Genomic DNA, 16,787 nt, shown 5'->3' on the forward strand with positions numbered 1-16,787 from the left:
GAACAAATATATATTCTGATTATTATTCTGTTTGTGTTAATTAATTAATCTAAAAATGTATTACTTGTTTGATTGTTGAAAACAGAAATTGCCCTAAAAAAGTCATAATCCCAGAATAAGGGGTAGGGGTGATTCCTGTTGTAGTATCTCCCTTGAATGCCAAGAAAGTGGCTAAATGTTATAAATTATAAAGCAAATATTAAGGTTGTTATATGAATTTTATTGAGGTCTTTTTTGTAAATCTGCCATTACATTTTTTTCAAATTTAGAATAAAAAACTACAAAATTTGAAGTCCTGATCTTAGCAAAATTTGGATAAAATTATGACTTTGCTGTGTAAATTGCCAATAATGTAAAGAATTTAGAAATTTGTTTCCGTTCTTAATCATTATTTGCAAATAAATTCCATTAAATAAATAAAATATTGCAGAAAATTAAAATTGTTAAAAAAATATCATAATGCCAGAAAAGGGGGACAATTCCAATCAAAATATATGTATCTCCCTTGCAAGGTAAAAGGAATGAGTTAGGAACTTTAATTTTTGAAGTATAGCATTTATACTTTCAGATAGTTTTATTTTTTGATAACCTAAGTTTAACATATTACATGCAACTTACAATATTTACGAAACGTATGAGCATATGTTTGAAGATTGCTCTTAAAAATAGTCTTTCGTCGTAGAATGCATCTAAAGAATACTTGGTAATACCGAACAGTGTTCAAAATCAAAAATGTACGAAGGAAAAATACAAAAAAGAGGCAGCACAGAAACTGTCCTCTACAAAAAAAAAAGAGGTAGAAGAATGTGTCATAGAGAAGTGCGCAATCTCTGATGACCGGTCACACCCGTCGTGTGCACTGTGATGTAATCAGAAAAACAGAGAAATCTGTAGATAATTAAGTGATTAATAGCGACCTTACAATAAGTATGAAAAACTTCAGTCTGCATTCAACCCAGCGATATTGATTTTTTTTGCTGACACGGTCGTTTCATTGACCATAGAATTTACAAAAAGATGGTTTCAATCGAAATTGTTGATAGTCATGTTTTATCAACTTGTTTTTCAGTAGCTTGCTTCGTTTTAGAAATTGTCATTGCGCATAGCATGCCCTTGCGTATCGAATCAACCAAGATACAAAACTTCATCTGAAAGTGATGAAAGTATATTGCTATATAAGTACGTTGCCAATAGAAAAATCAGTCATCACATAGAGTTTTGTTGTTCGGTTACCATACATGTCTTTTTCTAGTCAAATATCTAAATATGAAACAGATAATTCAGACTATATGGAATCTTTTATTTCAAGTTCACTGGGATATATGGAGTCGATGTAAGAATGGAAGTAAAAGTTGTTACTTGATAACACGTCGTCAATATATAAATATCGAGTAGAAGGCCACAACGAGTGATTTTTTTTCATGTACAAGTCTTTGAAAAAAATCCTGCTTCATACAAAAATAGAAATAGATTGGCTAACAATGGAGCGCAATTGTTTCCTATGGGAATTCCAACAGAATGTTAGAAGACCGGATTTCCAAACACCTGATAGGTGTGACAATCAGAATCGCAAGCTTCTTTTTCATCTTCAGAGTACTCATGAACGTAATCCGAATGGTTTTAACAAAATGTGTGTGCTTTTCTGGACGCCTGAATATCCAGAGTGTATATCGTGTACATATGTACTTAAACCACATAGCAATTGATTAAATTACAAGAAAGTCAAGATAATCTCCATTTTATACCTAATATAATTAATTTCATTGACTTTTGAGATTTTTTGAAATTTTTCGAAGCACATTTTCATGGAAAAAGTGCTATTAACCATTAAGTATTCATTTTGAGTCTTTTCTTTCAAATTGCCAATGCGAAAACTGTTCAACTTCCGTTGATGCGCGATTCTCAAGGCCTATCACTATAGATTTTTATATTGATCACATTACAATAACCCAGTGTGTCATGCGTTAAATCCTTGTTTTTATCCCAAAAGGTACGTGCGTAGCTTTACAAGATGAATAGTATGGTTCTAGTTTACCTGCTTTGGGCAATTTTTGGCTTGTTTCTGAAGAATTACGCTTATAAAAGAGAAGTGTTCTACCGTAGGAACGAACATCACCAAAACATGCTGCCTGAAAACGCAGACGTAAATCTGATTGGATTTTCGAACGCGAGCCTTGCTGAATGTTCCAAGCAATGTCTTATCTTTGGTGCAAATTGTCTAGGAATTTTTAATAACAAAGAAACTCAATCCTGTAAACTTTTGTATGATAACTTGGTAGAAGGATTAGTCTTTCAGACGCGGACTGATTGGAATTTTTTTTCAGCTAATCGTAAGTACCTTTTTTTTGCCAATATTGGTCATAATTTCCTATATATTCAAAATATGATTCAAAAGCTGCACAGAATTTAAATTTTTAAAGGCATTTTGAAGGTTGTTTTCCTCTCAATAATATTCCGAATTGACATTTTATTGGCTCTGGCTGGAGACTCATTAAAATTAATTTACAAAAATTGGTTCTTATATTTGATTGAAAATTGTTGATTTTAAACAACGGAAGTTTTAAAGAAATACGAATAACAGTTTTAAAACTGTCGGTTACAGAGGTATTAAAACATGTCCCTTTAATATCACTCGAGAAGTATGACAAAGCGCATGCAAAGCAGCAGGATAAGAAGCATAGTAAATATTTGACAGATACACCATGTCTTTTAATGTTATGACTTTTAACCACCAAATGTTAATATGTCCATCATTTCGGACCTCAATCTGTCTTATTCCGAATTGTCTATCAAAATTGGTGGAGGCTACTTAACTATAATTTCAAACGCGTGTGAAAATACTTCTTTAAAAAAAGTTTCTATCTATGCTTCTAAAAATTGCGGGCTTTGAGATATCATAATTTATTTACAAAAATCTGACTTTGATAATACATCTATGGTTTCTGAAGAGGTGGTCTGCTCTTTTACTTATTAACACAGTTTTTGCCTTTCAGCTTGTCAAATTGGATGGACTTATTATATGGAGAATTGCTATTACTTGAATCAAACAGGGACAACGTGGGAAAGTGCAAGGGTAGGAAATGTTTTATTAATTACATCACCAATAATATATAATGTATAATCGTTGATATGTAGGGCACATATCAAAACACTGTTGTGTAATTTGATATGTATTTTTGTTCATAATTTTTTTTCTACAAATTTTGTCACAGAAACCGTTCATTTTTTATATGTGGATCATGTTATACACATCGCCTTAGAACATTTCTATTTTTTTCTGTCATTTGATATACACTTTAACATATACTGAACAAGTATTTTCATTATATCATATAAGTATTTAAGTTTTATAAGTTTTTCATTTTTTCCCCTCTAATATACAGTCTCAATGCCTTACCTCTTCGTCCTATCTTGCTGAAATTGAATCCATTGAAGAGAATTCTTGGATTCTCGGAACTCTTGCACCAGGTAGGACAATCACAATTTTAAAGTACTATATATGACTTTTTTGTAATAATCTCTATATTTAATCTATCATTTGTAGTGCGATTGTTAGGTTTAAATCTAGAGGTATAAAGATTTCAACAAAAATGTTAATTTTTAATTAATTTCTGGCCACTTGATGTGAATACAATTATTATACTGAGATTTACAGGGTTTGGAGTTTTTTAACAAAATATTATCGTTTACGGTCAAGATCTAGAGGATGCAAAGTGCCTACAGCTTTATAAAATTCAATACAGGAATTCCTTCCGTGATGCTTCATAACAAAATTGTTTTTGATAGGGTGAATTGGGGCTCAATTTCTCAGTAAACACAATGTAAACTGTGATCTGCTATGAAATATAAAGGAAATAAGTAAACAATCTTTTTTTTTTACTAATAAGATGTATCTAGAAAGCCTACAGTCGCTAAAAAAAATCCTTTTTAGCTTTTTCTTCATCTTCAAAATAATGTCAAACTTAAAATACGCATCAGGATTACTTATCAATTGATTTTGAATGTCAAACATTTGTTTCAGTTTCTACATAATTCCGTTCAAGCCGTAAAACACGGTAAAAATTATCAATTGAAATCGATTATGGCGTCGTTATAGTTTTCGCATAAAAAATATCTTGGAATCATTTAGCTGATCTTGACCTTAAAGCTTTAAGAAGTTTACAATGTATACAATGAATTTAAAAATAGTACTTGCATATGTATTGATTTTCTATCAACATCAGATTTCAATTTTATGTGTAAAAAACTTGTTTTAAAGATAGTATGCCACAGGTTTTACTGAGACTTAGTGAATATTAGTTATGATTTCTGGTATACCAGTTACATGAAACATGGTCATGAAACGTCAACAATGATTATTCTTTTTCTTAAAGCTCAGTGTTTTGATAGTTGGTTCCAGTGTGTGTTTTGGATTGGTGGCAATGATCTGGATAACGAAGGGTCCTTTGTGTGGAGTAGCGACAACACAGCCCCGGATTTCTACAACTGGGCTCCAGTGGAGCCCAATAGTTACACTGACTCTGATGATTGTATTGTGGTCATATACCCATGGGGAGCATGGGCCGATTTTGGCTGTACTGCCAAAGTTCCATTTCTCTGCAAAAAAGCTCAATTCAGCCTATAACTGGAGTTATACGACGTGTTAACACTAGAACGTTTCTCTGTGGTTTATTTTTTTACATTAAATTTGAAGTATGTAAAATTCATACATTATTGGATAAATTAATTTTAATAGACGCATATTTTTAACGATTATTTTTTAAAGTTTTTTTTTTATTAAGGTCTTCCGTTTTCAACGGAAGACCTTATACTGATTCTGTTGGTAATTCTTTTTATTCTTTTTTTTCTTCTAGACGTTTTTTAAAACTCAAATATCTTGCTTGTTTGTTGTCCTATAAAGTTCAAATTTTCAGAGCTAATTGGTAGTTACTATTTTTCAATATCTAAGGAAAATTGTTGAAATCGACACTTCCGGTACCGAGTTATTCCCCTTTTCCCAAAAATATAGGCATTCTTGTGCACGCAAAGGCTCTGAAACCGCTCACAGCATGTGTTACAAAGTCACAAATCTTTAAAATAAAGAGTTTGAACGTTGTCCCCCGAGTTTTGTTTTTACAATTTTCCTCCTTTAAAGTTTCAAAAAATTCATTTGAATTTGTGTTTCAAAAAATGCTGATTTTTGGTTGTGTTTTTGTTATGTAGCTCTTTAGTTTAAAATTTTCTCTTAACACATATAGAACAAAATATGTGCAAAATATCAAGGACTTTCACTTGACACCATTGAAAAAGGGCTGGCCCCTTAAATTAGGGGTCTAGAGCCCTTAAAAGTCTTCGCTTTATAACTCAAAAATGGTTAATATTTCGCTATAGCTGTCGATAGAAAAGTTGTTCATTATTGTGTTATCAATGTCGTTACAAAATTATTTTGTACCGGTAATGCGTAATATGAGTGTAAAAAGCTTGTCTTGTTAACATGTACCTGTATTCATTTGGCAAGTAAGCGAATCGTCTTCGTGCGCATAACGTACATAAATTAACAGCTGAAAGTGTACCAGCATATACGAGATGCTTTGATTCATTTGAAAAAGTGTCTAAAAAGTATACGTGTACATGTTTTTCTTACAGCCTTTTTTTTGGAGTCACCTCTGTTTAGGTCCTATTGTGGACAACCGTTAAGAAAAACAAAAACGAGAAAATATAAAGGTTCTTTTTCTTGTCTAGTGAGATACATAAACTAGATTTAAAAAAAAAATAACTTCCATGAAATAGATTTGAGTCATTTTACTGCAAGCATTTCAAATCGAGTTGTGTGCGTCATTACATAACCCATCTCGCCCGCGGCCGAGAAAATCGATCGCCAAGGTCGCGGCTGGACTACCTAGCGGTCAGCGGTTATCTAATACACAAGAATCGCGTCTGTCATATGCATGTGATTTTATTAAAGGTCATATGAAACGATATCCTGGCCATATTGAGTTATATACGGGAATGAGTTCATAAGTGCCTATTTAATAAGACTGACATTGTTTTTTGGATATTTTATGCAAAATGTGAGCGCCACAGTCGATCAAAATTACTTAATCTAGAAAAGGAACATTGACTTACGCGGCTTACCTCCCTTGCTTATGACGTCAGTAAGACCCAATCGCCTTATAAAGCTGTGTTATGAATACAAATATCCATGTCATTTTGCAGCATTTTAAAAGAAAAAAAATACTATTTTATATAAAAACTTGTATAATTATACAATAATCAACCACGTCAGCATTTTTTCTCTCAAGAAATGAAATCGTGTGCGTTTTTATTTACATGTAATAGCGTGTACATAATGATATTCAGTTTCGAGACTGCACGGAGAATAAATGATTTTCTTCATAGATCCACATGCAAGTATAATATAATTTTAATATAAGCATATTTATATCTTTTATTTTGATCTTTTTAATGAAATTAACAAATTCAAAAATAAGTCTGATCGTTTTTTCCCATTTGCATGTCCATGCAATTCATTAAGATTTTTTTTCAAAACAACTTGTAGGCCTCATTGTGCCCCATTCGCTTCACGATTATATTGTTTGTTTCACTTTCAAATTCACAAATATGTTACCATTTAATTATTTTTAGTCTAAGAGAAATTTCTTCAAATGTTTTGTTTTTGAAACGTGTACTTGAATGTGCGGTGTTTTGATTTTAAAACGTGTATGTTCGGTGTTTACTCACAGATCCCTTTTATCTCACTTTCTTCCGCAATGTTTTCTTTCGGTTTTTTATCATTATTGATGCTTGTTCTTAATAAAATCTGTTGATTATCTTCACATTCGTTCACAACTTTTTTTATATAACAACCGATTTATTTTACCGATCCATTTCTAAATCATTAAATGCCATATTTCCGCGATCTAATTTATTAAAACGTTAATGCACGTGTACACAAAGTATTTTCTAAAGATATTGCGACATGTATATATCAATAAGTCAGAAATTTATATTATTTCGAAATAAAATTTAAGAATATTTTTTCGGCATTTTATAGCAGCTCTTAAATACAAACTATGTACACAATGTCTCAAACATTTTCATTCGCCTGCCTTATATACTTTTTTATGTGACACAATAAATCAAATCAATTTAAATGCTTTAATTCCCTTTAAATGTAGCTCAATCATTATACGTACCGAAGAAGAAAATGATGTTTCTATTTTAAAAGGATAAGGATAATTCATTAATCAGCTGTAAATGTTGGAGCATTTCTTTCGTTAAATTTCCACTCCAGGACGGGATCTTCATCATGATATTACTCTAGTGAGAAGCTGATATTAGATTTATTTATTAACGACCAATTAAAACTAAGTCATCTGTAGGCTACTACGAAATCAAATGATCTCATTTGAAAAGAAAGACACGTTCATATATGCAAAAATTACTAAAATTTAATCGATAAACTACTGTAAAATTACACTAGTTTTGATGCATTGTTTACATCGGTGGGTCTTTGTGACGTCATAAATCTACAAAATCAAGAACGATAAGCGGGCAAGAATTTTCTCAGGTGCTCAGTTTTCACGGTTATTTCTCAGTAATGCAAAGGCAAAAAAATCTTACATCATGTATTTTAACATTTGTTTATACCAAGCTTTATATTCATGAAAGAAAATCATAGTGTTAAAAATCGTTTCATATGACCTTTAAGCCGCAAACACAAGAATCGTACACAATGGCATTAAAGCTTACTCTTCTTAATTTGAATTAAACGATAGAGTGTCAATAAGAAATCGTTCTGTTTAATCATAAAAGCAATGCCATTCTCGAACTGAAGCAGTATCAGACAGATAGATCAACTGTGGGATTAAAGGGGGAAAAAACTTGTATTAATTAGAGTTTAGTCATCATACTGCAAACATTGTAAATCTTCCTGGATTCTGAGCTCTCTATGTGTGTTTTACCTTTACGTAAGTTATCCGATCCGTCATCTGCGGCCGAGGAAATCGGTCGCGGCTTCACTTCCTAGAGGTCAGCGGTTATCTAATAACAAGATATATATACAAGAACTGTTTCAATTTTATGTTCTTAAAGTTTGTTCACCTTCAATTTATTTAATTAAACATTAGAATGTGAATTGAGAAACCCCTCTAAAAATTGATAAAAGCTATATTGTTATAGCCAATTTAACATTATATACATTTTTCCGGATTGAGTTTGAATTTTAGAATATTCCGGATTTCCGGATTTGGTTTTGTTATTAGGATTTTTCGCGGGGAACGAGCAGTTTAGATTTTTTCCTAGTCCCTGTGCTGAACACCATTTACATTTACCATGTTTACTATGTTTGTTTCTACGAGAGAAAACTTCTAAGTTGGTAAGTTAACATGAAATCTGCTTGTGTATTGTTTTGTGCAGAAAGTTATGTATAAACGATAGATATAAATGTGTAAACAAAAGTGTTCAACTGTGAAGATGTATTTTTAGTAACATGTTAGAATGTTGGCACAAGGGATATATCTAGAATGTTATATAAATTTAAAGCTATAAGTATCATTGTAGCATGTTTCTATTGTATGATATATCGGAATTTAAGGTTTCATTGTTTGGATGCGATGTTTTGTGCACTCTACCATAGGCGTACATATATATTCATTTTGAATTGTGTAATTTGCTAGTAGTACGAGTTTCGTTATATTTGCTAATTTACTAGAGCCTATATATAAGTGAAAGTATTGTTTACAAGAACAGGGGCATATATATATATATTTACTAGAGAGATATTTGTCATATGCTAAGTGTGTTTTGTATGTTTATTCATAGCATCAAAACTTATGTATGTTTTCTTTGTTTTTCCAGTTAATCACATCATCACATCTAGTCACATCACGTGTCATTACATCAAGTCACGTCATCATGTCCTAAATCATCATTATAGTTATACAATGACTGAATAAAGATGTGCATTAACAACAAGTTGACTCTTCCTTGATGGTAGTCAGTACATATATTATTCCAAATCAGAAACATCATCAGACATAAATCAATAGTGAATTTGTAATTCTAAAATGTTTTAAAAACTATATATGTACTAATAATGTTATAGATAAACAACGAAAAACCACAAAGATTAAACCTTAAAATGATGATCACCCCTAGAACATAGCCAAGGAGATCCCGTGCGAGTGGACAAGTGATCCGCGGTAGCTTCGTGTTCTTCTACATGTACTTTATTACACGTGCATGTTTATTGATATTTTGTACGATTCCAACTATTTGTTTATTCGAGATTTTGATGCCGGTACATGTAAGATTGACTTGTGTTTCAATTTAAGATTTTTTTATTTACCCACGAATGTTTCCGCTAAATACTGCTGAGAGGTTTTATAGATATCGTAGAAAGTAGTTGACGTCTTCATAAGGTTGCACATAAAATGAGAGAGAGAGAGAGAGAGAGAGAGAGAGAGAGAGAGAGAGAGAGAGAGAGAGAGAGAGAGAGAGAGCGCTCAAAATTGGTAGCATTATTTAGCCAAATTTAGAAAATGAAACAGTCCCCAAGCGTTCAAGGCAGGATAAAAAAAATCAACTATCAAATTAACACATGCGGTGGTATAGCTCACATCTCAACAGATTATAAAATGTGTTGGACGCCTAGGTAATACATTCGAAGTGTTTTTCCGAGCTTGCCGGAAAGGCCCGAGAAGTTGCGATTGGCGGTAGAGGCTGACACGATAAAAGAATTGTCCAGAATTGAGGGATTTAGTGACTATTTTTAGAATGTTTAGTTTTGTTTAGATTTTATCGGTTTCATGATCACAGTGCAAGGGCTTTATTTTTTTTCAAAATGTGGCGAAGACCTGTTTTTGGCGACTACTTAACATGTGTACATTTTTCTCCTTAATGTATGTCACTTTCCCACCCGTGTGTTTATTCGGTCAGTCTATGCTCAGTCAATCCGCTCCACGTGCGACCGAAAATCTCGTGTCGCGTCAGCGCACTAAGCTCAGAATATTGCCCCCGGGCTGCAGATCAGCAATTGATAAATAATTGAGTAACATTTGGAAGGATGCTTTCACTGCAGCGGTCAATTGTTAAACAATAAGTGTCTAAATATTCGATGTCAATCAACCTCACATTAAAGGTGCGATATCGTAATCTGAGAATGTGGCTAAATAATTAACCTGTTGAACACGCTGAACTTCTATATATAGTTATGAACAAAATAAAATATATATTATCAGAGACATAAATAACTTAATAAGTTATTTATGTCTCTGGTTTTATAAGTTAACAGTTTTAAGTCAAAGATTAAATAAAATTTGTTCTCAGGATTAGAAGTAATGATATACGACTACATTAAGCAAGCAATAAAGTCGGTCGATCGTCCTTAAATCATCAGAGTACTGCAAGTGTCGACAGTTTCTTATTTCTTTGAAATAATTGTAGTAGTTCAATTGACTTGCAGACTATAATATAGCAACTTTCCTGCCTCCCAAAAATGTATGCATTTAATTGCGATAGATATTTATTCTTGGGGATTTTACTTATTGTTATATGCACATTGATAAAAAAATTCATTGAAGTTGTGTAGTATGAGGTTGTAATGCAGATTAATTGACCTAAAACTAAGCTGATATATTTTATTTTTAATCTAGCTTGTCAAAATGGGAGATTGTTAACTTGTAGCTTGTTAACTCTGAAAAAGTCTAGAACAGAAGAAATAAAGTCTTTATAGTTTTCGCTACATCTTCTTATTTATGTGTACGCGTACATAAAGCTATTTTAGATTTGTTTTACTGTATAAAAAAGTGTTGTTTTTCCTAACCTTAAATTTAAATCAATAGAAATTCAATATCTACATGTAACATCTCAATAGCTTTGATAGCTTACCGCTTGGAAATCATTTAGTGATGCAAATTGACAAATGCCCATGAAAAGACATTATTGGACCCCAAGGGTTTCTTATCCTTTCCGACGATGATGAGAAGAACTCAAATGTGCATACAAATCATACATTTACATGTATATTTATATGTGATATGATAGAAATAATTGAAAAATATAGGTCTTTTTTTGTGCCGCAAAAACGGGCGAAAACGATTTTTATACCCCACGAAAATAAATTGAGGAGGGCGGTAAATAAAAATCACCTTGTCCGTCCGTACGTCGTGTCCGGTCTATATCTTTCTGATGGAGAAACATTGGAAGTGTTCTTACTTCATACAAATATTACTCATTACCTGACGAAGCGTCATGACCTAAACCCAAGGTCATTTGGACAGGGTAATGGTCACTGGCAGGAAAAGTGCAAAATTTGTTTCCGGTCCACTTTGGAATTTCTTACTTCACACAAAGATTGCTTATGACCTGAGGGTGTGTAATCATTTGTCCCTAAGTCATTTAAGGAGAAACATTGGGAGTTTCTATTTCATGTAAAGATTCCTGATGACCGATGATGTGTCATGAACTTGACCCAGGGTCAGTTGCGCAAGTTCAAAGTCATATTAAACATGTGTTATATCTTGTATTAATGGAAATGAGTAAAAGCTAGAGTTTGACATAAAGATTACTTGTGACCTGTAAATATACCCTGCCTTGTCTGACTCACTAAAGAAAAAGAACCATCCATTATTCTCTAATAGAGAAATACGTGAGTAATGACTTCTTTCTTAGCGGGGATATCATTTGTGAGCTTGCTAACAGTACCTTTTAGATGGTCCAGTGGGAGCAATGCCCCCCTTTCTCTCAACAAAAATTTCCCTTAAGTTAACGCTTAGAAAATTGATTTTTGGGTCATTCCCCCCACCGCCACATCCACACTTTTATTATAATTAAATTAATTATATACATGTACATAAATGATGTACTTTTTAAAGTTATCCTAAACTTGAAGTAAGTTAAACGAAGAACTTGCCTGGTATGAAAATAATACTTTGAAATTGAGTCTCGTTTTCGATTTCTTGAACTTACTATTATCATATTGATAATTCAGTATCATTAAAAACCATTTCCCTTCTCCTTACACTCGCCAGGTTCTGATAGACCTGTATCAATAACAGACTTTCTCCACTTGACCTCCACATTTGCATACAATCTAAATAAACACCTACTTAGCAAACATATGCCTGTATCTGTTGAATGAGTGGTGCAATACTCAGTCTGGAGGTTACATAGAAAACAGGCATGAATCAATTTTTTTTGTCTCCATTTGAAGAGTTCCAATCAATTTTCCAAAGCTCTAATTGGTAAGAAGAAATGGTCGTGTAAAGATGACCTTTTATCAATACAGGGTCTGTCAGGCTCTGACAAGTGTCAGGAGAAGGGGGTGTTTTTATCAGACTGATGGACAATCCTTTCGCGACACGAAGTTGCGACGGAAGACCTACTCGTTGCTTTGCAACGAGCTCGGCTCTAGTTATCATAATTATTCACAAGAGTAAACAAATATACAAAAACTTCAATTATTAGCGTACCGACATCTTTTATAATTCCTTAATTTTTTTTATATTATTGCTACAAATAAATGTACAAGTTTTCATTGAGAATACATTTAAAAGTATCTAACTGGTTGTCTTAAAACATGTGTATTAATACATGTTTATATATATAAATATTTATACAATATAATTGTTTATGTAATATGTATGTAGAGATACATGTAAGTCGATAATCTATAGATATGCATAACTATGACTTACAATATTTGCGTCTAATATACATGTGCACACACACACAAAATTGTGTATAAAAATATGGAAAAAAACTGGTACAAAGTAAGCTATCTTAGTAAAAGGTAGAAATATATTAAGTAAATGGTAATGTAAATTTTTTAACAATTTATTTCATCCATAATAAAATCGAAACTCACTGGTTTCAAATTTGTTTTTAAACGTTTTGCATTTTGTGAGACATTATTTAAGGAAAACTAAGTAAAATTAAGTCTGATTTTTTACAGATTATATTTAGTAGATCAATGCAATATTTTAGAAGAAATGAAAACGAACTGGGTTGTAATTCCAATTTTATTTGCAAAAAGATCTTGTGTCTAATTTTGTAATTTATGTGACAATTAATTAATTACTTTGCAATGCTTTATAGTGAAAAAATAATAACAATGTGATGTATGAAGAGAGACAATCTCAATCGCAGTTGCAACTTACTGATTTTTTTTTACAACAAACATGAAAACAACCCCTACATTATACACGATCTTTGCATTTAACTTAAAAAAATAAAAGTGACTTCATCGTTGTTTTTCAATTTACATGATAAATCTATATGATTTGATATTATTGGCACATTTACCTTAAAAACGATTGTTTGAAGAAAAGATAATGAAATGTAAATTAGTTGTTTCTTTTCTTCAAATGCATACAATTTTAGAAATGTAATTCTGATGTAATGTAATTTTCTTGACAATATACTCGCCTGGTATATTGTAATTTCATACATGTAGTAAAATGAGAATTCATACCTTTCAACACTATCCAGTAATATCATATCTCTTTGCAAACACCAGCTTTTATAAATTAAACACTTAACATTTCTTAATTGTTTTTCTACTTTGCTGTGACTTTTTGAAAAACAAGTGAGTTTTTTTCTTGTTTTGTATTAAAAAGATAATATTTGAGATATTGTTTTTTGTTTTTTAAATTGTTTATAAACGTTTTGAAAAGTGATTCTAAATGCATGTTTGTAAATGATAATTAACATTTTTGATTCCTGAAGTTCATCAATCTAGGTCTTATAAAGGTTTGATACGACGTAAGCAAAAAGTGAGGATGTTGGTTTTAAATTTACAACGGTATTAGGTTGGTTTATACATTATCAATATATATACATTTTTTTATACCGCTTTACAAGTGATGATTTTAAGTTTACCAACAAAGCTGATATTTTCTGTTCTTTAAGAGTTAAAATTTTGCATATTTTACACTCGTAAAACTTTTAAATATATGTATCCTTTCATGCCATTCTTTTCAACTGGTCAATAAAATTAATGTTATAAATAAGAATTGAAAGTTTTATAAATATTTGCTACCTTTGCTAGTTCTTTTTGTGCTTAAAAAGGTTCAGAACAAAATACTTGATAGAGTTCATAAAGAAATATATATATACCTCCGATATGTCGTAGAACTACGACGTAAAACACGATATAATATGACTCTAGACGCTTTTGTGATCCCCGTAATTTTGCCATTCGTCGAACCTCCGTACCACATAAGATCTAGGGCGCTTCTGTGAAACGATGTCCAGCCTTAGTTTGACAAATAAGTGAACTGTACCTGATGGTATAATACTCCAACCTACAGATAAATCACAAAGGATTTCACTGCAATTACAAACTCCCTGACAATCTCTCTCATATTAGGAATAAGGAACTTTCGGTGTATTCAGGATATTGGTTTTAATTTCAATCGATTTACATCAAGATTTTATAATAATATTAAGCTTTAAAAAATGTCTTTTATTTTCAGCTTGCTTTATTTACATACTAATTAAATGTAATTATTAAAAGTAAACGAAGTTGTTTATCAGAGGAGTTATATTAAGTATATGTCTTCACCGCTTTAATTCATACCCCACCCCATCCCCCCAAAAATAATAACGTCATTATTGCATAATGTGCACGGTGGCATAGTATTATGAGAAATGTTTAGTTGCAAACATAGTCATTAAAAGTAAAACGCCTTATGTTGACGTCTAGAGTATATATACTAAAAAAACCCAACCCCCCCCCCCAAAAAAAAAAAAACCCCAAAAAAGTGAAAAAACAAAAACAAAATCAATATCAAAAACGTTTAAAGAATGATAATTGATTTACAATCCTTTTCTACAAAGCTTATCCTTATCCTTACGTTAACACTTTTGAAGTTTTTTATTTGATATCTTTGTATTAGGTTTGAAAGAAAACTTTTACTAATAATTTGGGTTACTTTTTGCAAGTACTGTTTAGAAATCTACAAGATAACAGAAAGAATATCTGCAATTTTATTTAATAGTTTTAATTCTTAATTTAAACATGTTGTATTTGTTCAATCACAAATGTCTGTAATATTTGGGGAAATACTTGAATGTTTTGCTTTATCATAAAAGAGAATCATTCTAGCAAGAATTGATTGTATATTACATGTACATATAAGGATATGTTTCGTTTTGGTTATATTATTACAAAGTAGGTGAACGAGAGGGAATACATATCTTATCTAGAATAAAAATAATTTCTTCAACCAGTGATATATAAATGTCATGAATATAACAATAAAGTTTGGATTACTAGCATGTTACCATTTCTAACAATTTCTAAGAATTCTAATGCAGATATTACTCTAATAACTTTAGACATTAGAAGGATTAGTCTTTTAGACGCGCATTGACTGGAAATTTTTTTCAGTTAATCGTAAGTATCCTTTTTTTGGAAATATTGGTCATAATTTCCTACATATTAAAAATATGTTCAAAAGCTGCACCGAATTTAAATTCTGTAAAGGCATTTTGAAGTTTCCCTTTTAATATAATTTCGAATTGACATTTAATTGGCCCTGGCTGAAGATTCATTAAAATTATTTGTCAAAAAAGGTTTTTATCTTTGATTGAAGATCTGAAATTTGTTAATAAAATCTATTTCCTAAAAAAATTGATACATATTGCAACTATATCCATAATTGCCCATTATTAAATTTTCGTAATGTATCATTTTCATAATTATAAAAATACCTTTTGGATAGTTTGAGTTCGAGTGAAAACACACACGTTTTTTGTTCATTCTAATTACTCCAATGTAATACACTGTACATTTATTTATTAAACAACGAAAGAAATATAAATAACAGTTTTAAAACTGTCAGTTACAGAGATATAAAATCATGTCCCTTTAATATCACTTCAGAAATATGACAAGGTGCATGCAAAGCAGCAGGTCAAGAATCATTGGTAAATATTTGACAGATACACCATGTCTTTTAATGTTATGACTTTTAACCATCAAATGTTAATATGACCGTCATTTCGGACATCAATCTGTCTTATTCCGAATGGTTTATCAAAATGGTGCAGTTGACGTAATTATAATTTCAAATGCGTGTGAAAATACTTCATTACAAAAAAAACCCCATTTCTATCTATCCTTCTAAAAATTGCTGGCTTTGAGATATCATTATTTATTTACAAAAATCTGACTTTGATAATACATCTATGGTTTCTAAAGAGCTGGTCTGCACTTTTATTTATAAACACAGTTTTTGCCTTTCAGCTTGTCAAATTGGATGGACTTACTATATGGAGAACTGCTATTACTTGAATCAAACAGGCACAACGTGGGAAAGTGCAAGGTTAGGTGATGTTTTATTAATAACTTCACCAATAATATGCGATGTACATGTATAATCGTTGATGAGTTGGGCACATATCAATGCACTGTTGTGTAATTTGATATGTATTTTTGTTCATAATGTTTTTGTCTACAAATTTTGTCACATATACCGTTCTTTCTCTATAATTATGTAGATCCTGCTATGCATATCACTTTAAAACATTTCTAAATTTTTTGTCACATATAATATACACTTAAAAATTTATAGAACGAATGTCATCATTTTATCGTATAAGTATTTAAGTTTTATAAGTTTTTCATTTTTTACTCTAATATAATGCCTTACTTCCTCGGCCCATCTGGCTGAAATTGAATCTATTGAAGAGAATCCTTGGATTATCGGAACTCTTGCACCAGGTTAGAAAATCTGATAATTAATAAGAAAAGAAACTTTAAAGTACTACGTTCTTATTAGTACCCGTTGCATATTTATCTT

General features: G+C 31.3%; 1 long non-coding RNA gene across 1 annotated transcript; it reads left to right on the forward strand.

Moving 5' to 3' along the window:
- The first annotated feature begins 1,964 nt into the window (after positions 1 to 1,964).
- Positions 1,965 to 4,721, forward strand: LOC117692013 (uncharacterized). Its single transcript, XR_010709863.1, has 4 exons — positions 1,965 to 2,330; positions 2,994 to 3,073; positions 3,384 to 3,468; positions 4,374 to 4,721. It is a non-coding gene; the product is annotated as an uncharacterized lncRNA (long non-coding RNA).
- The last annotated feature ends 12,066 nt before the right edge of the window (positions 4,722 to 16,787 follow it).

The sequence above is a fragment of the Magallana gigas genome, chromosome 9 (assembly GCF_963853765.1).
Source record: "Magallana gigas chromosome 9, xbMagGiga1.1, whole genome shotgun sequence".
Lineage (NCBI taxonomy): Eukaryota > Metazoa > Mollusca > Bivalvia > Ostreida > Ostreidae > Magallana > Magallana gigas.